This window comes from Strix aluco, chromosome 1, assembly GCF_031877795.1.
Source record: "Strix aluco isolate bStrAlu1 chromosome 1, bStrAlu1.hap1, whole genome shotgun sequence".
NCBI lineage: Eukaryota > Metazoa > Chordata > Aves > Strigiformes > Strigidae > Strix > Strix aluco.
Window position 1 is genome coordinate 93,903,617 of NC_133931.1, and position 22,516 is coordinate 93,926,132.

A 22,516-nucleotide genomic window follows, 5' to 3' on the forward strand; every position below is an offset into this window, starting at 1 on the left:
CAGAATTCTGGAGCTAAAAGCAGAGAAATAATCAAAACCATTGATCTTTTCCCCACCCTGCCTTTCTACAGGCAGATAAAGTCTAATTTTTTGAGCACTTTCAAACCCAAACGGTTTCAAGAAACCTGTTTCAGACAGAGGAAACTGATGAACGGTCATGGCGGCTTTCACTTTTAGAGCATCAGTTCAGGTCTGGTCAGTCAAGCATTACCTGTTGACTTATTATCTGACTGTGGCATTACCTGCGACTTTATTTGGCCAACCCAAGCGGAGGCCAGGATTTACCTGGTCACTTCCCTGCAGGAGCAGTGTCTTCATAAAAATGGTGGGACTGATGAGAAGAAATGTGGAAAGTCACCACTCCCTGCTGTATTTACCTTGGTTTCTAAGATTTTTCCATGTCAGCTGGAAGCCTCATGAAAGGCTGCTTTAGAGCAATAACTGAGGATGGAGAAGCAACACCCATGTTCTGCTCATATTTATCCATGCTACATCCTCAAACAATACCGGCTGGGTAATCAAGCTGCACTTTCTGACAGCCTGGCTGGGCAGATGGTACCCAAAAACTGCCAGATTAGAAGTTAATGTTTCCCCACTGGCTATAGGAAGCACTGCAATTGCCCGAGATGAGGGTTTGCTTTGATAATAATTTGATTAAATAAGCAGATGCCCACTGACTTCAGAAGGCATCAGCACATGCTTCTACAAAGGAGTCAGCATAACCAGCCTGGCCAGGAGGAGAAACAGGAACACCCCACAGGGCAGGGGGATACTGAGGAAAGCTGGGGGAGAGTGGCATTGCTGGTCTGCAAGAATGTTTAGGAAAAGACCTCAGATGGAGCAGTTCAGTAGAATGCTTTCCTCTGTCGTGACTAGTATTTAAACTGGAACGTGAATAAAATCTGACCTGAATAAGGCAGCACTGATCTAATTCTCCACTGATAACACCTCACACTATCACACAAACAAGGAAGGTCACCACTGCTCCACAGCCATGTCTAGACTAGAATAGGAGGGAGATATTTAGTTCACAGCCAAAGCACATTCACCTCACGGGAAGCTGTAAACCTTTTATTCAGCATCATCTTACACTGCTGGTTATCTCCATCACCTTTGTTCTCCATTACACAGTTTTTTAATATATGTGCAGGCATGTACATGTTATGTAGCTTTTAATTACTGGTTCACTCTCCTAAGTGCCACCTGTCTCTTTTCCTACACAGAAATCTACATTTAGAGTCCCAACAGGATTTTTAATCATGTTTTCACTGCACTACACACTATGATAGACCTCTTAATCATTTGATCATGTGCTGTTTAATCCATAAGAACCTGGTCTTGTTCACTCCACAGAAAAGATGTCTGGAAATGCAGTAAATTAAAATTTAATTTCTTTGTGGTTCTGGGTGTCACATTGATACTTACCTTGCAAACACTGTTTGCTGCACAGATCTGTGCCATTTTGTTCCAAACACTTTTTTCTATAGCATTAAATGATCAGTTTAAGCGAAAAAGACTGAACTATAACACACATTGTAAAGGGAGCAAAATTTTTTTTTAAAACAAGAAAAGTAGGAACGTACAGGAAAGAGGACAGATTATTTTTAATACAGAAATCCCATCCTGTGAAACAAGAGTATTTGGTCTGTAAAGCCAAACATCTTTGCCCATTGCAGATAAATAGTGAGACAGGGTCACTGGCAGGATGACATAGGACGCTCCAGGAAGCTTGCTTACTTCCACAAACATCATCACAGGCCACATAACAAGAGCCTTTATATATTAAAATGCAACATTCTTATGCATGCATGTGCAAACACAATGGAGTACTGAGAAACTGTCTATTCAATAGGCATTGCCATACTATTTATGTACGCATGCATGGGCAAAGCTAATGAAATGCAGAGACAACTTGGTTTATTGTATGACCAATAAGAGTATATGCAAAAGAAACTTATTTTTAAGAGACTGTTAATTCAATCCTCTGAGAACCTGTTTCTTCCTGGCACCACAAGACATACCAGCTACCTAGAGATAGCAGTCCAGCAAAAAATTCAAGCCTATGCTTAACTTCAAGCTTATGCCAATGTGCTGCAAATCCGGTTACAACCAGAAGCTAAAAATTCAGAAGGCACTTAGGAATGTTTTCCTTACTCAGGGCCTCGATTTCTGTCAAACACATTTCCATTGTTTCTTGCTGAGGTCAAATACCAGTATAAAAATGCTACAAAGGTGGTTTGTTGTTTTGGGCTTTTTTTTTTTTTTTTTTTTTTTTTCCTGGAGAAGAAAATCAAACATTTTTTCTTTCTTCTTGAAAAACTGCTAAACTTCCAGAGGGAAAATAAAAAAACCTGTTGATGTACCAAGAACAAGTGGGACAAGTATGAGCCAAAGAAGGAAATGCTGGATTAAACTATCTGAAGAGCGTGAAATGATGCTTAGCAACCAGCTGAGGACTTGCATCCTCCCAGATGCCAAAACAAACTGGCCCAGAACAGAATATTCATTTCCCACATTTCAGCAAATAACGCTTTTACCATTCCTAGTTTTCAAATGGAAACTCTACATTCCCTGAACCCCTGCATATTTTTAAACAAATAAGTAATAGCAAAGAACAAAAACATTGCAAAAAAATCTGCATTAAACCCAGAGAAAGTGTAATTTAATATACACTGCATAGCACTAAGGATCTTGAGGAATTTGATCTTTTAGCACAGTTTAGCACTCTGCAGCAATGAAATATTGGGCATATTGACAAGGCAGAAAGAGCTCTGTAGAGAAACAGAGGACTCGCATATTTTGAGGACATGTCTGTCAGAGGTTGGGATTTAATACTTTGTGCCTCAGTGTTGACCACTGCAAGCTGTAAACCAACTCACTTTCTAGAAAACATATTACCTGCAATGGGGTCCCCAAACTGCTATGTGTAGTACAAAAGGGACCCAGGCCCCTTCAAAGTGGCAAATAATCTGACAGTAGAGGCACCACCACCATTCTGCTACCACTGATGGTGTATTTACACATGTACCTCACTTGGCAGCTGCTCCCTGTTTACTCTGGAATTGTTTCTTATCCACAGGTTGTTACAGGTTCAAGACAAATAAGCAAAAAGGGACTGATGGGAAATGACACCCAAAATACTCAAAACTACCTTATGTTGCACCTCTTTGCAACTGTACTTAGGACATCAATTTGGGCAGGAAATGAAGATGAAAGAGAATAGGAGCAAAGCTGCAGCAGCTCTTAATCTCTCTTAGTCCCTCCGAGGCTTTGCTGTCTGTAGAGGCAAGTGTGTCTCACTCCCAAAAGTGTTGGATAAGAAAGCCTGAGCTCGAAGCTGAACTACTTTAAATCTCACTGTTCCAGGGTGATAATTCATACCGCATTTCAGGTCAGGAAATAAATTGGCTGCTGCATGCTACTTAAAATTTCTTAAGATCAGGAGAAGATGCAGTGAAATGCTATTCATACAACCTTCTATTCTGGTTAACAAAAAGTGAGAGCTAGGAAAACCAAAGACAGTTAAGACCAGGCTGCTGTTGCTCTATGCTGCAGAGTGTCCTCCTGCACTGTTTTGCCTTGGTAGAACATTACCTGATTACATGATGACCAATGCAGGCCGGCAAGATCTCAGAGTTACATCTACCCTGGCTTTCTGTCCATCATCATACTCAACACCAGCGCATCAGTACCAGAGCAAATGCCTCAAATATACGTGCTGTGCAAATTGCTCTACTCTGATGTGGCCTATCCCACTGCCATGACCTGATGGAGTCGCAGCTTCGCATCCTGCTTCACTGACTTTGAGGCCAGAGTTTGGAAGCAGGGCTGCTAGAGTGACTGTAAACACCAAGGAATATAGTTTTCCTAATGCAAACTTACAGAAGCTAACAAAAACGTCCAAGATATGCCTTCCATTCAGCCTGCACAGCCACAGCGGATGGTCTCAAAATACTGCAGCTGGTTAGGTGAGTTATGACATACCAGGAATAGCCCTCCAAGAAGAAGCCCAGAAAAGCAATTATAACAAGGTTACTGAACATTATGAATCATAGAATCATTCAGGTTGGAAAAGACCCTTTGGATCATCGAGTCCAACCATCAGCCCTACTCTACAAAGTTCTCCCCTAAAACGAATGAACCATCAGTGGCCATTCAGAGAGATGGCTCTATTTGGTCTGCCTCTGTCTTGCATTACCCATTTCTCAGGCTAATGAGAATGACAGAGTTCCTCCAACCAGGGCAGTTCAGGACTACATTATACCTCTTAAGTAAATATGCACATTCAAATACTGAAAGAATAGCTCAAACATGTGGACAGATCTCGTATCTTGAAAGTCAGAAAACTGGAGTGGCCTCCTGAACTTTCTCTAGGGGTGCTTTCCATTTCCAGATGAGCCAGTCAGGTTTTTTCATCATGTCAGATCAGCACAAGCTTTGGCAGTTCTTTTTAGAAAGCTTTTCCTGCTACTAGTTTTAAATCCTGTATCTTTTGCTTAATGCAGTAAAATTTCTCATCTTCTCATTGTCACATAAAACTCCCCTTTCTGTTCCAGGTGGTCAGTTATTCCTGCTCTGTGTTTTATATTTTCAGAGTGAACCTGATTTAAGTCCCTCCATCAATAAGAAGGGAGCAAGTAAGTTTGGTGATGAGGACTTACTAGGCTGCCATCTGGAAATCAGATTTTAGAGACTTCAACAGTAAATAAAGATCTGCAACTTGTACAGTTATTTCAATTATTAAAACTCACTTGGATATCAAAACACCCTTTGGAGGGTTAAGTTCCCAAGCTCATTCTCCTGACATAATCAGAATTTGGGTTTTTTTAAAGTGTAAAGATCTCCCTCATTCTCTGGAATTCTGCTTGTTCATCTCCTGTGATAAGCATGCAAACCAGTTCAGTGGTGCTACTCTGATCACCAACACAACAGATGCCCAACCATAGTGGATGCTCCATACCAAATGATTTCAAAATCACTTTCTATTGGCGCTCACAAGTCACTGTAACAGTAAATAGAAAATTCGAAGGGTAAAATCAGAATTCATGCCCCCAAAAGGTTATCTCCACAAGAGATGTACGGTAGAAATTCTAAAAAAGATTCTTTTTAAAACATAGCAGAGATGACAGTTTTGGATTAGTGAGAGGAGCTCATAATCTTGCTACTGCTTACCTTAAATGTTATTAGCTGGTGTGTTTTCCTATGAAATACCTGGACATGCAGTGGATGATCTGTGGGAGTCCATTTAGAAAAAGTTCACTTGCCTGCTTTTACTGGATGATATTAGAGAATGCTCACCACATCACTGGATCAGGTCCTAGGATCACTTACTCTGTTACACTAAAACTAACTGCTGAGCCTCATTTCCCATCCCTTTGCATTCATGTCATTAAAAATGGGTTTAAGTGTCCCAGATGTGTTGCAGAGCAATGGAGCCTCAAGGTTTCTGCAGTTGCCTACCAGAACCAGCTGTTCCACCACAGCTCTTCCCAGCAGTGTTGACTGCAGCAGTTCTCCTGCTGGTACTTTGCTTCACTAGTTCTCAGCCCCATTTCAGATGACACATACAGAAACTTCTTTCTCTTGCCCTTTGGCTCTAGAGGTTTTTTCCTTCTGATATTTTTCTCAGCAAGATCTTAAATTCGGCAATGTATTGAGAGAGGTGCCTTAAGAAGTCAGTGTGATAGGGCAGAATTAATAAAACTAGCTTATGCAATAAGAGCTATTAAAAATTCAAAGGTTGCTTTATTACATGTTTCAGTAGAAGCCTGTTTCAAATTCCGCTAGTAAATGGCTACAGTCATCAGATACTTGCCCTAGCTGAATAGTAAGAATCATTATGACCTATCTAATAAGGATTTATGTTGCATTGACTGCAGTGTAACAAATCTCAGGCACATGGAGGCTATACTTGCAGGGGAGGGATGTGAATCCTTCCAGGCTCATATAAACTAGAGATTAATGCAAGTGCTAGTGTACACATAAGAATGAATTTCTCCCACTTTCCCCATTCTGCCACTGGTATCAGTTCTAGATTGTCCAAAACCACAACAAATTACAGAGCAGAAGAGTTATAACTCTCTAAGAACCTCTGTGCTGGAAGTATTACTACAAATCATGTTGCTAAAATAAAGCAAATAGCTAGATTGTCTTCCTTTTTTTTCTAAGAGAACAGCTTGCTTATTTAATATTATTATTAGCCCGTTTTTTATTCATTTCTGGAACCCCATTTATTTTTAACTAGGCAAAAGATCACCAGTGCTTTTTCCAGACCAGGAGAAAGGCTCCACAAATAAGGAAGGAGAGGGAGAAAAGAGCTCTGTTAGATGTGAAGCATTTGCTGTTCCCACGGAGGTAGATGGTTTTGTGACTGGGTTCACGGATGGGCTCCAAAAGTACTGGGAGTTAGGTTGCAGGGTAAACATCTATATCCAGATGAGATACAGTATTGCTTCTCCTTCATCACTCAAACCCAAACACTTTATTATGCTTTTAAATCCATCCAAAACATTTCTATTTCCCTTGGTATTACACATCATGTATTTTGGTAACTCTTGACAACAATCACCACAAAAAAACCCCAAACAAAAACCTACTGGCTTGTGAGTAAAACATATTTTTCTTCCACATTGTGCTTCAAGGTGGGGGACTGTAATTACTGCTTCACAAGTGCCATGACACACAGGCTGGTTTTGGCAGCTTTAGCCTGTTTTCCATGGTTTGCTGAAAAACTCTGATCCCCCATTTGCCTGAAGCTTGTTAATTATTAACTGCTGTGATAAAGAAGGCAGCTCTTAAAAGACATCTATCTGATCTATACTAACAGGACCTTTTGCTGGAGTAACTATTTCAGCCTGTGCAGCCAGCAGAGCATCCCTAGTGTGGATGTAACTTAGCAGCAGAACCACTGTATTTAACAACCCTTCTGAAAGTCACCCTGTAACTATGTAATAGTTACATTGGTGTAACTGCATTTGTATTAGGTTTTCCTAGCCTGGTTCCACTAGCCAGAGATCACATTTTTTCATATCCCTGGCTGATGTTGCAGTGCCAACAGAAGTCTGCAACATAGATGTGGCTATAGATCTCCCTGCTGTGTGGCTCTCCAAAGGGATTTTGTTCATATCAAACAGCACAGCTATATTTACAGTATGTAAAGGAATTTATAAATAACATCTTAAGCTGACACCATCCCTTATTAGAGAGGGAACTGATTCTGTAGAAGAGGCCCAGACATTCCAGTGGAGACCATCAGTCTTTTCATTTACACTAGTGCAGAAACAGTGCAATCCCACCAGTGCAATTTCTTTGGATATGACCCACATTTACACCAGAGCAAGAGCAGAAGACAACTTGGCTTTAAATCCAATGCTGCTGCAGTGTTTGGTGCTAGTGATGTTGAATTCTGAACTACTTTCAATTAAGGTGATTGGGTTGAGTGGTTTGCATTTGGACCTAAGTTACATCTTCATCTAAAGATGTGTTGGGCTTTTTTTGCTTAAATTATCCAAGTGTTTAGGATTTTTTGCCTCATGGTAATGAACATAAATTGCTTTGCAGTTGCCATATGATTTAGAAAAATGAATTAAAGATTACGAAGGAAATTTCCATCAACACTTCTTTTCACTGTTGTGATTTATACCAGCTGCAGACCTGACCTCAAAAACCCATACTGATGTACACAGTGCAAGTCAAACTGCACAACACAATGCCATTTCTCACTGTCCCAAACCTCCTTCTAGCAGCACTGCATTTCTCATACTCTCTTAGGAGACTCATTAGTGACAAAGTTTGGGATATATATTAGTTTTGTCTGATTCTGTGGGCTCCCTACTACTTCTGCTGCATACACACAGTGCTAGGATGCTTACATTTGTTGTCAGCACTGAGGAAACCACAAAGCCGCATGCCCCTCACACTTCCCAGAGTTGCTTAGTAGTGCCCAATTTTTTTCAGTTGTCACTGTGTGAAGAGGTGCTCTCTCCTTTCCTGGGTGGCAGCCAGCACAACACACAATTTCAGGCAGGGTCAATGCAGAGCCAACGCTCTGCCTAACAGTGTGAAAGCACTTCATGAAAAGAAAATTTAAAAAAGAAGGTAATCACTTATTGCTAATGACTTAATCCCTTTAGCTTTTTAGCAAATGACATCATAAACAAGCCCAGGAGTGCTAAAGCTAGAAGGCAAAGTGAAAGTGAACCTGTAAGATTTACCTTCTATCTGACATGCACATGTGCTTCATTCTGCTACCCAGTATGCAGAGCACAGCACCAGAGCTAATGATATCATGACTTGAAATGAGCAGAGAAAGATCCCAAGGGTGAAAGACAGAGTGTGAGGACAGAGGGGGTGGGTGATGACGGGTGTAGAGCTACACTTCTCACAGTCAGAGCAATTTGCTTTGGCATATGACTGTGTTGTCATTGTCTTACCCGTGCCTGAGTCACAGCAGGGCTTATTTGGTTTTATCCCTGTTCTGATTAAAAGTACCACATAAAAGACAGTGGGATTTGTGAAAAAGGTGAGATTATACAACTACCCTCCTGGATAGTTGAAGATTTACCAGTTCAGGTGTGTACAGTCACTCGTTAAGGTCATGCAAATTGTAAAGCTGGAATGATATGCCTTTAAAAGATCGGGGTTTTTTTCTTGACAAGGAGAAAAACCACAGCCTTCCAGCAAATCTACCTGAGGCTGATTTGGCCCACTCACCACTTGCATGCTGGAATAACTGCCATTTCTACTGCACAGCTCTAACATGTCAACAGCTAGGTCTTCAACCAGCACTTAAACTCCATTTGTCGTCTCAAACTCCTCTCCCAGACACAAAGCAATTGTGTATTTCTTTCAAAAATCTCAAATGCTACTAATAGCACCCCCAAGTAGCCAGCAGTGAAGTACAGAAATGGAGCTCTCAGATGAGAGCAAGACACTTGCTGTTCACTGAGGATTTCTCTAGAGTAAGAAGAAATGTTGAAGAAGCATCAGCCTTAGTTAACACATTGAAGAATCCCTTGCCTAGAGAAGATAAGGGAATGCGTTTTTCACCTTGATTTCTGCCAGTACACATTATGCCACCTAAACCTCCTTATGCAATCTGGACAAGACCTGAGATACTTGTACCCGAGGTCAAACACACAACTGTGGAGTTAGATTAAGTGACTTAAATTGGAAAAAGAGTAAAACTCAATTTTAATTAATCTCCCATTAGTTTCAATATTAACACTCAAGTAAAACAACAGGGGCTGGTTTCCACCTTCTAGAGCAAGTTTTCCATGTCCAGCAACACAGGCAGACAGTGTTTCACCAGGGGACAGTCTGGGACACAGATAGCACACCTTACAGCCAAAATCTCCTCAATGAATTACACAGCACTCAAACAGCTGACTTAACAGTTCTATTTGCATTTCTGACACGGCACCCCTATCCCTCTACTACTAGCAGTGTTCTAGTGCAGAGTTTATAGTTTTAGAAAAGTGATAAATCAGCTGCCACTTGCTGGCATCTAAACTTATACAGGGTTACAAGTAGCTGTCTTAGGCCTGGTCCCTGTGTTTTTACTCAGCCAAGAGTCCCACAGAAGCCCACAGGCTGACACATCCTCAGTGATGAATCCCTCATTTCTTCTTCATTGAAGATCTCTTGCAGATCTGCAACTTTTGATTTGACCATTCCCATTATTATTTTCCCTCACCATCATAGTGATAATCTAAAAAATACTTTGAGAACCCTAGGGAGAAACGACATGGTTCCAATCCAGAGCAATGTGTTGAAAGCTAATGTAAACACGTTCTTAAGACTGGCCTTTTCTTGAACTTGGCATCATTTTTAAGGTGCCAAGCACAGTTCATAAAGGAAGTCTTGCCCAAAACACTGCTTTACCAGACATCAGAGAAGTGTTCCTGTTGCTTCTGGCTGCTTACAAGCTCTGGAGAAGAGAGCACACTCTCTACAAAAACATTCTCTAAAGAAGCACCATGGTGAGAAAGAAGAGCTCTAAGAGCAAATGCAAACAGACATCAACATATAGAAAATAAGTGTAGAATTTGTGGTGAGAATTAGAAGATGACTTTAGGTTGGAAAGAATCAGAGCTCTGGAGCAGCTTTCCAATAGGGCAGGAAAATGACAACTCTCAAAATGGAATTTGATAAATTAATCAGAATTCATTTAATTTTTGGAAGAGCAGGGATGAGACTTAATGATCCAAAAGATCCTTTGCAGTCCTGTATTTCAGAAGTGATAGTTTTGTGGTGATTTTAGATGACTGTTTTAGAACTTAGCTGTATATATAGTTGAAATATATTAATGATGTCCAGTCCTTTAAATCAGGCATGTTTTCCTAGTACATCTTGCTCTACCACGAGACAGGCAGAAACAGACATTGGCTTCACTCCTAAATGACTTTTAAAGGATAGAGTAAGTACATTTCTTCTATGTAGGACTCCTGCCAGAGTTCTGGAAGCTGGAGCTGTTGTCCTTATGCTTAGCAATACAGATACACAACACCACTTCACTTCACTGTAAGGAACATATGGTCTGTCTAGCATGCACTTGAACCACTGCCATTTCATTCTAGCCTGGCTGTTTTGTACCAACAAAAGAATCTGATTTTCAGCCCATCCGTCAGTAGCGTCTTCTTAAACCCATATAACTCATCACCCAGCTAGAGGCACAGTTGCAGCCAGCGAAGTTTAACTTATTGTTCTGCAGCAGCACATGAAAAAATGACCCGCCAGCACTTAATCACTGAACGCATAAGGTTAAAATGCTTTTTAAAAAAGGACACTAGTACTTTCTGCATAATTAATGTTTAGCCATAAGGTGAAATGGTTAACCTGCATCTATTGATCATCCTCAGAGACTAAGGATTAAGCATATCACTGTGTCTGCGTGGAACAGTCACTGTTCCATAAGCAAGAGGGTTCAAGCGGTCAATGAGATAATGTTCATGTGGGCAAGCAAACAAAAGTGGTGCAAGTATTTACCCAAGAAAAATACAATAAGATGACCATTCTGGATAAAACTGAGACAAACTGTAAACTTAACCACATTTGTTTATTATTGTAATTAAAAAATAAAAAACCTACTACTTCATAGGGCATATTTAAAAGAGCAAAATCTGGTCAAACACATGCTCTTTCTGCTTACAGTTTTAAATCTTTTGTGATGCTAGTTTGCCAGACAAGTTAACATAACAGAACAGCCCTGACGCTTTCCCTGGGCAGGGCAAGGAGTTGAATCAATCAGGATTACTAATCACATGAGAAAAAATACACCATAGAAAGAAACAGCTGGCAATAACAAATTTAAATTGATCTTCATAGACAGAAAAATGGAAACATGTTGTGAAAGGCCAACATCTTCATGAATGCACACACTGCTTGGCTTTGAGCAGGGCATTTGAGGATCTCAAAGGAACAGCATGGCTCGACAAATGCTTGATAATGAATGCAAGTCTTGTAAAAGGAAAACTAAATATAAATATTATAAAAATGCAACTTCATAAATTAGCTGGGTTTATAGCTTGTACTGAACTAGCATCTTCACAGACACATTGGAAAAAAAGGAAAAAAAAAGTTGATGTTGCCATCCTTACATTATTACATGTTTTATTGTGCAAAGCAGATAGGAAACGGGATATCACTGTCTTTCTGCAGGTTCTGTGCCAGCCAGAAAGCATACAATAGACAGAATCTGACAATTTATAAATTGTTTCTTGACCACACTGATTGCAATTACAGAGTGAAAAGCTAAAGTAATAGGAAGGTTAGAGAAAATACCCTACCATAGGGCCTTAAAAAGTTCAATGTACTTCGTTTATCAAAACTGAAATCAAGAATGATCCAATTGCAGCATACACACACCTTTGTGGTGAAAAATAGCTGGTCTCAGAGGGTTTTCTAACCTAGCAGAGAAATGCACTGCAAGAATCAATAGTAAAAATAATAAAACTAACAACATAAATTTAGAAATAAAATAAGCAACATTTTAACTGTAACACATTGCTCAGAGAGATTATGAACAGAAGCAGTATGTTTCTTTTCTGATTTTAAATGATATAGTATTTTCATAAAACACAAGCTACCTCTTGTCTGGCAGGAGCTGGCACACAGAAGTTCTGTGGAATGGACTATAGAGAGCAGGCGAGGTAGGAGATTTGACACAGGCACCTTTCTGTGCTTTTTGGGGCCAACCACACTTGGAAATCAGTCATTTCTCAATACTCTTTAACACATCACCACACCCCCCACTCTAAATTTGTTGCCAAGTTTCTTACAAAAAACAACACGTGTCTTTGTGCTCTACATAGACATGGGTCTGTCCACTGCCTCTTAGTAATTCTGGAACCCAGTGGCAAATTTTAACCAACTTTAACAGAAAGGTAGGGGTTTTCTGAGACACTAAACCCTTAAATAATTTGTGAAAATAGACAAAAGAGAGAGTATCTCATATTCCCCACAGAGGAACGGGCCACAGCATTAAACACCAGAGAATCTACAAGGGAGGAGGCAAGACACACATACACACATTTTGGAAACAAAGCTTCATTACTTTTGCTGTTCATATTCTCAATTGTTCAATATTCTCAATTGTCTAAGTGAGAATATTACAAAAGCAATTTTGTGCTATGGTTACTGATAGTTTATCTTCTGAGCTAAACATGGTCTGTATGCTATCTGGGAGATGTTGCTCTGATGATCTAATTTGGCCTTAAAATCTATACTAGCGTGTTACTTTTTCTTCAGATCTCTCATATAGTAGGGGGTCTTTCGCCAATCTTAGTCTGAGGAACTCTGTAAAACATAGTAAAGAAAAATGATGGACAATACTGCTTTTCTTACTCATCTGAATTCCACATTCAGCACCAGACTGCAGGGACTGGTCTTTTTTAAATACCGTTGCAATTTTCAGACAGATCCCAAAAAGGAGTTTTAATAACCAGTTTGACTATTAACAGCATTTCATTCTACTGAAAATCTAACCTCGACAGAGATCCCTCAACAGATTCTGTTGCAACGTTGGGTTTGCAGAGAGCAGAGGCGCTGGCTGTTAGAACACTTTGTGCTGTGGCTACATCTAGGAAGCAACTACCTTGCTATTCCACCACCCCCAATCAGGGTGGGATTAGTTACTCCCAGGAAATAAATACTGCCTCCACTGGCTCTCAAAGGAATCCAAGTGCCTAATTTTAAGACAGAATGCATGACTTCTTAGCCTACTAAAGTTTGGAAAGATTAATCACACATCTGGCTCTAGAAGAGTTTGAAATTAATACAAGACCTGGTTGGAAAGATTCAGTAGCAGCCAGTGTGACTCCTTTTAGCAGGGTGGGGAGTAAAGCCATTGCCTGCAGACGTGGCACACAAAATCCTGGCTTCACTCTCAAAAACATGACTGCTACCAGCATTTAACCATATCTGTCATCTACAGGAAGGAAAGTACAATCAAAGGAAGGCCATGCAAAGTCCATCCTTAGGAAGCAGGTTTTTTGCCTGAAGAGATTTTTCCAAATCATTAACAGGACACATTTGTCTCAGTTTTATTTGAGACAGTTTCTGTTAAATGAACTGTTTCTGCCTGTTCCTCCAGCAGTGACTAAGGCAGGTTTAATTGCATCCTGTGAAAGGTGTGCTGCATTGCTCACTTTCTGTTAAGGAAACAGAAATTAAAGCTGCCACGTGAAAATGGAACTGCTGCACCTCCACGCAGCAGCTGGCAAGGAAGAAAAGGCATTCCAATCACCAAGATGTCATTTCCGAAATTCAGACAACAATCAAATGCCTTTAGCCAGTCACAACAACTATCGCTGAGGAAGTGATGCTTTCTTACTATGTAAAAAGATTATATTAGGTTGTTATTTCCTTGTATTTGTATATGAACAAAGAATAATGACAATAAACATAATGCAGCTATTTACCATTGCATGGCATTTTCTAATCCTGTAACAGTAACACTGGACACACCTACCCCTAAAAACTAGGAGCCAGAGAGAGATGCTGTCTCACCGCAAGTGTGTCAGTAGCAAAAATCTGGAAATGACCCCCTGAGCAATCTCATTCTGGACAACAGCTGCTAGTGCATATAACCCCAGTGGCAGGGCCACTGGAGAGACAGACAGTACAAGGAGCCATGATTTCTTGCCAACGCATAGTGGCAAGAAGAATAAAACTCTGGCCAAAGTATTCTTCATGACACAAAAGAGGAGTGCTACAGATTCCTTTCCCCAGGGATAAGAATTACTAATAATTACAGCAGCATACTGTTCCCCGGCAAGACTTGAATTGACAAGGCTCTGAGCCCCACCTATAAAGAGGAAAATTCCTCTGCTCCTGCTAACAGCTATTAATCAGTACAATTCAGACCAGAATAAATTAACACCAATTAGATGTATCCAGCACAGCTTATGGGCATTCCTTTGAATATGCCTGGTTAGGGACACAAAAAGAGCTTCCTTCTCCCTGGGCTACAGTGGCTTGTCACTGATGTATGACCATACTACTCACTGGGTGTGGAGTTATCAAGACAATGAATGACCCAAAAGAATGCTGAATATCAGTTTACAGCATGGAACTTTTACCTGCCCCAAATCTGTTGATTCATCTTCACATGCCATCTCTTGGCACATGCTTTCTCTAGGAGCCCATAGGCAGCCACTTATTGTGAAAATAATCAATACACTGTAAATGAGGAAACATAATCCATAAATGTTTCTGAGATATTTTCTGCTGACACTGCTGCTGTGTTTGTAGCCAATTTATTTCTATTGGCCTTTTGCATTCCCCGTTATATGCAGAATGACTTTTTTTTGAAAAGAGGAATGTCAAGTTAAAAACTCTGATTAAGGTTTTCAATAAAACTGAAAAATTATTCAAGATGCTTTCAAGCAATGCAATCCAGGAATGTATATCATGTTTATCACCAAGTCCTCTTTAGTTATGATCAAGAAAGGAATAACATACTAATACACCGCACTACCTTGCAGAACATAGAGTTAATGCTTTAACTACTGGTCTTCCAACAAAAATCAGGTTCCAAGTCAGACTTCTCCTTCCTACTTTTTTAGTTTTATTAGCTACCCTGAATTTGTTTTCACAAGAATCTCTTAGGGGAGGAAGGGAAGGAAGTTACCTTTCTTCTCTATTTTTACTACTGTCCTAAAAAGAACAGGTATATTTGAAAAGACTGATGCATGAGACAGAACTATTTTTGCCTGCCTAACTTCTGCCCCTGACTCGCTTTGTAACCTCAGTGAAGGAAAAATTCAAAAAAACCTCTTCTGCCTGATGATATCCCCATCACCCCTAAAGAAAGGGCCCTGACCACAAAGATAGAAGAACATCTGAAACCACTGCTACGCACATACACTAATTCAGTAATTATTAGCCAACAGAAAAAGAAGAGAATGTCTATACAACATAGCATTTAAGATGTGCTCCATGGAATGATTAGACCTTGTCCTGGTTTCAGGAGACCCCTCACGAGACCCTTAATCTCAGCATCATGGGTTCCAGCCCCATGTTTGGTTGCCAACTGGGTTTAAACCATGACAGACCTAATCCCTGTTCCATTTAATACAGAAAATTTAAATATTCTCTGAAATAGAAATTAGAAGCCTGGTCTCCTCATGCATAAATAACACTTTCATAGGAACACTTGATAAACCCCATTTCCAAAAGTTTTCACCCTTCTGCACTCTCTTTAAACACAGAATATGAAACCCTGTCCTCCCGTGCAAGGGAGCGATCTGAACTGCCATGTGGTATCTACACACAGGCAAATAAATTAAAGCGATGACTCCAGGACTTTCCCTGATTGTGTTGTCAAAGCAAATTCCAGCCATCAGACAAGGAGGTAAGAGTTCACGAGTGAATCATGACCAGCTGGAGGTACCCAAATCTGAAGATTAGGGGTAAAACTCAATCCTACATTCAGCCTTGCCTCTTAACTTGAAGGCTCCCTGGTCAATGTCAGCATCTTCCAGACTGGACTCTGGGGCACCTAGCTCACCTGTAGCTCAATACATATCCATGCTGGGACACTGGGTTGCTCTAGGCACTCCAAGCTTGGGGCCTGGTGTTGCTACAGTATTTTTTTGAAATCAGCTTTCAGTCACTTCTGGAAGGGTTCCATATCACTTACGAGTTCTACATATTTAAAACCTATTTTAACCCTGAATTCCACTTCTTAAAAGCATTCTAGGTATATGTTACTCAGGCTTGCCCACAAACAGCAAGAGATTAGGATGCCCAAACTGGACAGCAATAAAATTACATTGGGCCACCCTAATCTGTTTCCCCTTTTTCTACAGTTCTGCAAGGGGGGGGGGGGGTGTGTGTGTGTGCTCATTTACTATTTTCATATCTATAAACTACTAACAAAATGTGCAAAATCCATCTTGACACTGTTAAACGAGTTTAAAACAAGATCAGTGAATGCATGCAAATAGAAATGATTCAAATTAAAGCAAAAATCAACCTAGCCCAAAGCAAATCAATAGCCTTCACAAAGATTTGTATTCACACATTTATGCATGATCTAGGTAACAGTTTTAGTTACCTAAGGACACCTTTAGGACACCTTTACTGAAGTTGGTAGAAGAGGCCTTAAGGTGTGGTTTTAAACCAATTTAATTAAAACAGTACAAAAAGTTGTGCTCATCCTCTTAGATGCGATTAGTGTTCCAGCTTCATGAACTAGCCAGGTATCTGCTTAGCTGCAGTAATTGTGCATGCAAGCCTAAACCTGTGTCTAACATCAGGCACAGTGTGATTAATCCCAGGGAAATCTGGTAAGAAATTAGTATGTTTAGTATCTGCTTTTAAATTCATCCCCTACTAATAGTTAAAATTTACTTGCAGTAGGAACGGTGCACAATTCTATTAATACAGACCAAGGGAAATGGAACCTAGAACTCTTAACATCAGTGGATACCCAATCTTGTAATAGTGTTTTAGGCAACTTTCATAATATATGGTCATAGAAATTCCCAGATGATTAGTTAGATATGACATTTGTCTTAATTTATAGGAAGGAACTCACTAGGGCAGGTAATACTAATAAAAACAACCAACCACAACTTTGGGGAATGTGCTGTGTGCTCAGCATGTTAAGCAGAATCTACCCCTAACAATTATACTGAAACCAACAAGCCTGTAGAACCGATATTTCCATTTGCAGTTTCCAATTAAAACATGCATTATTTATAACAGTAGAATCTTTGCCTGAATATAACAAGCCAAAGAGTCCTTTGTTAACTCTGTTACAGGCCCTAACTTATGCTGAGGCTGCACTTTGTGGAACTACTGCTCTATAAAAGATCTTCCCTGACAGCAAAGGGAAGTAAGAAGGAAAGGGAATGCAAGGGACACTTTGTTCAAGAGGAGGGACAGTTCATTTAACAGTTTTATAACAGTCACACAGAAAACATACCTCAGTTTCCCCTCAGACTTGCATAAATTGACACAAAAAACCCCCACACACATCACTGTTTACTGGTTTACACAGGAAGAAAACAAAGCATACTAACTCAGATATTCCTAGAAAAATTGTGCTTGGAGCCAGAAGCAGACTTGGAAGATTTGTAATATGTATGACAGTTGAACTAGAAACTAATTTTTTACTGATCTAACTATATTTAAAATATTTCATATTAATAAACAATAGTTTTGCATGATAGCCACTTTAGTTTTCCATCAGGAGCTACTCCTAAATGACCAGGGTGTGTGGACTTCTGATAAAAGGCTAGTATTCCAAGATGTCTCACACAACAAACAAGAAACATGTCAAGATTATTACTTTCTGTATCTAAATTTTGTTCCTTTTCTAGAGAGCAAGGTAGTATTTCTGACAGATCATGTTACACTCATATTGAAAGATCACTAACAAGGACATACCAAAATCCTTCACTTTACTGCAGAATTACTGTACTGCCTGAGGCTAGTATAAAGAACAGATTAGAATTTGGCTCTATAAATCATACCTTATATGTATAAAAACTGCTATCAGCAGTCAGTCTTTTCAGTAAACTGACTAATGTAGACTATTTCTGCCCACTTACAATAGGCTAATAAATATATAAAAAAGAAATAAAGCACTTATTTTATATCCGAGATCCCATTCTTAATTAACTTATGAAGCCTATTATACAGCCTGTACTAACAACAGTGGGAAAAAAATTGGAAAAAAAAAAATCAGCACATTAAAAATTCTAGTGGGCATGCAACTGCACCATGCTACGCCTGCATCTCTGGTACTCCAAGCTGACGCTTGCCTGTTCTCAAATGCTAAGGTTGAGCTTTGTGCTTATGAAAGACGTGAAAACGATAGAATGCTGCCAGAAGTAATCTCTTGTAATTACTAGTAATTTACTAAGTGGCATAGACCATCCTTCACAACATTGCTGAATTTCCCTGGAAAAGTAGGTATTAGATTGCTTACACCACAATTGTCAAGGTGACATCAAAATGAAAGCTCAGTTCACTTACCAACTATTAGAAGTCCTCTTGCGCTTTTTGCAAGATTGGGACTGTTGATCTGAGTTTTGGCTGAATTCCAGTTTCATTTATTAAATTCCACATATCTACATCCCCTCTGCAGATCACATCTTTTTCTACTGCTAAATGCTATTAAACAACCAACATGTTAAGTCAACATCCTCTGGGCCTAACATCAACAAGGATCAAAATATTTCCCCAATGCAAAGTTAGTGAAAAGCTGCTGGAATCCTTCAGAGTAAAATACTGCTGTTGTCATAAATGGGTACTTACCATTCAAGTAATTCAAGTTAAAGAACCATCAGACTATTGCACAAACAAGTTAAAATGCTGCAATGGAAACTGTACTAAGGAAAGAAAATATTTCCCATTAGTAATTATGTATGTGCTCAGTTGCAAATGTCCAACTATTATACTTCCAGATGAAGAGGACCCAAGTGTTTACATTTGGTATGCATTTCCAACCTTTTCTGTTCCAACTGTACAACAGGAAGATGAGGTCTGTGATGCTCATCAGTTTCTAACAGTATGAGAATTTTCTTCTCTGAAAAAAGTTTCTCTAATTCTTTAATAAAGATTCTACCTACAATTTGCCAGTAGCTACTCTCCACATAACTCTCTTACTAATATTTTCTTGTAGATCAAAAAATCTAAAACTTACCTGAAGGGAAACCTCTATCCTGTTGAAGGAGCATATTCTTTACAATTGTGTTTAAGAGAACAGTGTAGGCACACTTCAGTCACTATTTGCTTCTGTCTGGTAGGAAATTGTGATGTTAGGTTTTTTATTTTTAGCAAGAGTTACATTTCCTGAGTAACACTCATAGCTAATAACAGACTCCACAAAACCACCATAGTCAAAGAATAAATGTGGAGTCTTAGAGTAAAACCAGTCCTCTAACAACCTAAAATTAGAAAGTATTCCATTCTCCCAAGTTAATCTTTTTTTAAAGCGAGCAATTTCTATTTGGCTAAATAAGGTACAGATGTATTTAACCACTGAATTTTCAAGTCAAGTTTATTTGATGTCATATACCAATAGTTTATATTTTTACTTCAACACTGGATTTGCTTTTGATAATAGAGACATTTTGTTATAAAAAATAACCATGAATAGATTTAGTTAATTTTTTTACCACATTATGACTGCTATGGCATCAGCAGATTTTCTTGATCATTTACTGTTTTATATAGAGACCTGTATTAAAAATGAGAGATGTAGTATGGAAACGACCTGTAGGGTTCAATGTCAGCTTTGGTAGATTTCAACAGATTCTACCCTGAAATGTCAAATTCTTCATTTGTAAGTAAGTGAAATATATCAGCAAGAGGTAACCAGAATAAAAATCAACATGTCCACCCTTTGTGCCACACCAATCTCTGTGCGCCTCTCAGCAAACCAGTCACAACCTGTACCATAACACACACAGAGCTTTTTTGGGAAGATGATTCTAAGTGCTTCTAACTACCCCATAAGGACCATTTCTTCTCTTTTTCCAGAGAAGCCCTGTCTTTCAGCAGAAAAGTCTGACAATGCCAATAGCTTCTTTATTTGCCAGGATGCTCTGGTGGAAGTTTAAGCATGAAGAACCTAGTGTTCCACAAGAAGTGATCTGAGGGTAAATGTGGGCTGGGAACTGGTTAATGAGGTTCCTGAACCCAGGTGATATCTCTTAATGTGTTTTCGGAGAAGTTGCTTGTCAGGGGAAGAACAGCAGCAAAAACTACAGCCAAATGCCTCACCAGTGTGAGTCCAAGCTCTTCTTCTGAATACTGTAAAAAAATTTAAAATGTATCAGTCATTAGTAGCGTCAGTAGCAGTGAGCACTGCACAAGCACAGGCAGTCAATCTCTAGTTGGAGTGTGCACAAATCCAAATCAGCCAAATAGTAGGTCAGGGGATGAGGCATCCCTAGCAGGATCTCATGGCTCTGTCTGGTGGCAGAGCTAGACTAGAACACAGCTCTCCTGACTCATAGCCCAGTAATTTCACTTACAGCTACCTGTATTCCCAAATTAGGATTTCTAGACCTAAGATGTGTCTCATTTTACACATGAAAGATGGTGCTTTTCACTATTTTTTTCATTTGTCATTTCATTCTACCTATTTTGCATTATGACAGACACATACATCAAAATAAAGAACTTAACCATACATGAATACTGTGAAGGATTCATTCTATATTAAAATGTGTGAGGTCTGCTATATACTTGCCATGGGTCTAAATCCTACCCTGAGACAGTAGAATTATCACCTGGTCCTAATCAATAGTCAAAACCTCAGTTCTTTCAGATTCAGGGAATACCAAATCTAGGATCTAAACCTTTGGGTTTTGACACTTCCCCTGAACAAGGTCAACCTAAAATACAACCGTGTACAGGCTGTAAGAGAACCCAGACTGAGACTTGTGGGTTAGTCTCAGCACTTATTACCTAACATCAAACAATCAGATTTCAAAACTTAACAATTTGTAATGTAAGCTTCTCCAAATTTACGGTTTCCCTTAACGGGGAACAGATATTGAGGATCTGTTTATTTTGGCAACAACTATTTGCAACCCTATCAGCTAAGAAATTAAAACCATCACGTACAGTAGGATTCATCCCACATGATGTTAGCAAACAGGCATATTATCTTCTAGATTTCCTCTGTAAAGTTAACTGTAGGCAGGCAGTAAGTCACCCTAACGGGGGCAAATTAACCCGCCCATTTAAGTAATGTCTCATATGATATTAAGATGTCTTGTGGGAATGCCCATCATTCTCCACTGGGTACAGAAGGGGATCCACAGAGAGGCCACATTAAACAACCAGCTAAATTGGCTTAAATTCATTCTTAGACTTAGCATTGTATACACCATAACAGTTTAAAACCCTCATGGTTAGTGCTGCAAATATTTACAGGTTTTTTACATTCAGGGTTGTGGTACTTAGGTGGTGGTGTTATTTAAGCGGATGCAACAAGCAAAACACTCTAGACTTTCTTAAAATATGCTTAATCAGAAAAGCATACCTTAAACCTTCTTTCCGATCACACCTAAAAAAAAATGTAATTGGCTGGTCTGTCACGTGAGAAAATAGGCATAGAAAAACTTGTCACTTTCAAGATAAGATTTACACAAAAGATTAAATATTTTCCCATACATTCTTATTAAAGCAGCACAGAACTCTATAAATCCCTATCTGTATAATCATCAGGAAAGTACAACTTCCAGGAAATCCTCTTGCAGTCTTTTGACAGCAAAACTACCAAAAATGTGAACCTATCAGATTCTGTGCCATCAGAAGCAGTCATCTGACTCTCCACCCTCACTAAGCAAGGCAGATACCTCAAGCAAATTTAAATCTCTTCTTCTATATAGCTCTGAGCTCTTGAAATGACAAAAGCCTTAAAAAAGCCTCTACCAGTTGTGAACAGGCCAGTAACACACACATTTTAATTCCTGAGTTCATTATGTATATATATCTCTGTGTGTATGTATATCAATACACACAGAGATACACTTTAAATTTGCATTTCACTGTAACCCTGATTTTTGATGAGCAGTTGCCACTTCATATTTCACTGTATCAGTTTACATTCAACGTCTCTGGTAAACTCAAAAGCCTTAATGGGTAAGAGCTTGAATCATGAAACTTTTCTAATTGAATATGAGTAAACAATAAATATTTATTCACAAACTAAATCACAATACTGGAAAAGTTTAGAGAAGACACTTTTCTGCATATTTCGACACAGCAGTTATGCCATCCTTAGTCCTGCTTACACTCAGATCTGTGTGTCTATGTGTGATTTCTACCCTTTGCACCTCACTTTTGAATACAGCCCAGTGAATCAGTCCATGGCTTCTATGTGGGTGTGAAGTATAAGCTTGGGGACTGGAAAAGGGTTGTTGGGTTTGTTTGCTGGGTTTTTTTTTCCTTTCACTTTTTCTTCTTTCATCTTCCTCCTTTTGTTATATTTTTGATACAATTTCAGAAATACAGGGTGTTACATTCTACTGTGCTTAGCTCTTAAGAC

At 39.3% G+C, this 22,516-nt stretch overlaps 1 long non-coding RNA gene across 2 annotated transcripts in view; it reads right to left on the reverse strand.

Moving 5' to 3' along the window:
* The window catches only part of LOC141924638 (uncharacterized), a 46,421-nt gene extending 34,274 nt beyond the window's left edge, over nt 1-12,147 (reverse strand). Inside the window, exon 1 of one of the 2 annotated variants that reach the window (XR_012623609.1) lies at nt 12,087-12,147. This is a non-coding gene — a long non-coding RNA (uncharacterized LOC141924638). The remainder of the gene's footprint in view (nt 1-12,086) is intronic. The other variant, XR_012623610.1, reaches the window with a different exon arrangement.
* Nucleotides 12,148-22,516: the final 10,369 nt, after the last annotated feature.